This window comes from Meleagris gallopavo, chromosome 1 (assembly GCF_000146605.3).
Source record: "Meleagris gallopavo isolate NT-WF06-2002-E0010 breed Aviagen turkey brand Nicholas breeding stock chromosome 1, Turkey_5.1, whole genome shotgun sequence".
In the NCBI taxonomy this organism is placed as follows: Eukaryota; Metazoa; Chordata; class Aves; order Galliformes; family Phasianidae; genus Meleagris; species Meleagris gallopavo.
This window is the reverse complement of record NC_015011.2, coordinates 160,955,262-160,957,633: the sequence shown is the minus strand read 5'-3', so window position 1 is coordinate 160,957,633 and position 2,372 is coordinate 160,955,262.

Here is a 2,372-nt window from a genome sequence, read left to right as displayed (position 1 = left end):
TCTGTTAAATAAAATAGAGACAAAAAGTCATCTGTGCTTATTCTTCTGTATGCTCATTTATGAAGTATTGCAGACTCACTGACTCTATTAACTAGGCTTCAGAATGAACGCAGTGACACAGGCTCCCCAGTGCCTGTCAGTGGGATAATTGCAACAAAGGCATAGCAAAAATATTTTTATGTTAAGCTCATCTTTGCCTCTGCAGACCAGATCTTTTGTTTCTCTTTGTATTATTATAAATCATTTGCTCCAGTAAAGATGGAAGATGAAATAGGAACTGTGACAAACATTGCTATCTTGTGTGCTTAAACCCCATCTTGGTTTATTTCATCTACATTGATCTTCATAAGTGTTTCCTTTTTATTTCCATCTATGTGGTGATATCTAATATATATTCTTTTATTCCTCTTGTGAGACTTGTCTGCATGTCAATGTTACATTGTACATGCAAAGCTATGTAGGTTTGGCTTCGTTTAGTTTTTCTGGTTTTCTGGTTTGACACTGTGGTATCGGCCACAGAAACATGAGGAGTGGGCAGGGGCCTCTGGGCCTTGTCTAGTCCAAAGCATCTTCTCAAAGCTGTCGTCATAGAGTCATGGAATATACTGAGTTGGAAGAAGGCTCAAATCTTAAGGTTCCAAGCCCGATCAGGTTGGCCAGAACCTCATCCAGTCATGTTTGAAAACCTCCAAAGATGGCAATTTTGCAGCATCTCTAGGCAACCTGTGCCAGTGTTTAATCACGCTTATTGGGAAGAATAATTTCCTAATCCACACTCAGAATATTCCATGTTCTCTGTGGCTGTTCTCAATCACCTTCTTATTCATCTTGTGCCTGGAAATGACTTTGAGGAAGATTTCATGATTATCTTCCAGGAGATTGATGTTAGATTGATCAGCATGTAGTTCCTCAAATTCTCGTTGCCCTTCTTAAAAGTTAGGACATTTCCTTTCTTCTAGCCCTCTGAGACTTCACCAATCACCACAGTCTTTCAAAACTGTCAAAAAGGAGTGTCACAATGATCCTTCAGCACTATCAGAAGTAGCCCATCCAGCCTTAAGGGCTTGTATATGTCCAGCTCATTGAATATGTGATGCAGTCGTTCCCTAATGTGATTAGTACCTTTCTCCTTCAAACTTTGCTACTAGCCACAGATGCCTGGAAGACCTGACAGCAGATCTTGTGACTGAAGAGCTTGTGTGTGAGGACTGAGGATTATCCAGTTGACAGCTTTCTTTTCATTTACAGAAAACTGTAACTGCCGTAGTCCATTCTGAGCTAGTTTCCACTTGTTCAAAGGCTTTGTCTGTCTTTTCTTCTTGGTTGAGTGAGTTGTAGGACATGCCCACAACAATATCTCTTTTGCTAGCTTCTCCTGACTTATGAGCTCTTAGCTGTCTCATCCTCTGTTCCCTGGCAAATATGCATACATCTGTGTTGCTCAGCTGCCTATAGCACAAACGCCACCACTATCTTCCAGCCTTTCCTAAAGAACCTGTATCCAGCCAAGGCAGCTCCAGTTGTGCAACTGTCCCATCACATATCTAATCATGTTTTTACTTCTGAAAGTGCTGAGATTTTTTTTAGAAGTTATTTCCAGGTTCATCAGCCTGAGAATTTGATACTGGCCATCCCATCTGCCCAGCAGCATGGAGCTATCCTGGTCTTTGTCTGTATCTGCTGGTCCAATCCTGTCTCAGCAAAGAGTTTTGGAGGCAGAGAAAAATTGTGGATGTCTAAACAATGGAAAAAGAAATCAGAATACTGAATATACCACATTGTTATCAGCAAGGAGATAAGATCTTGTGATTGTTTTCAGAAGCTTTTCAAGGCCTGCAGATTCATGTCTAGGTAGTAAGTACTGCAGTGGGCAAGCCTATACACCTGAGCTACCTTCATAAGAACATACCAAAAGGCTATGGGAGTGATTAGGATGGTTACATACTGGAACAGGTTGCCCAGAGAAACTGTGGATACTTCATCCCTGGAGGTGTTCAAGGCCAGGTTGGATGGGGCTTTGTGCTTCTAGAGGAAGGTGCCCCTGCCCAAAACATGGGTGACTCTGATTCCTCATATCTGTCTCAGGAAACCCTGTGGTGACATCGATGGAACTTCTGTAAATGTTTTTCCTCCTTTGCGTTCAGTTGCTTTCTAATTTATTATTGGCAGCATCCTGTGAAAGGAAGTTCTGCTGCCAAACTTGTTTACAGAAAGGGTCATCTCCTAAGCCTGCCCGCTCTTAACACCCCTTGATAAACCCAAGATTTGCTACAGGGAGAGATACTCAATAACTTTCTCTTGTTCACCATTTCCAGAATACTCATGTTTTTATAGGTTTCTATAATATTGTCCTCCTGGGAAACCATTCCATG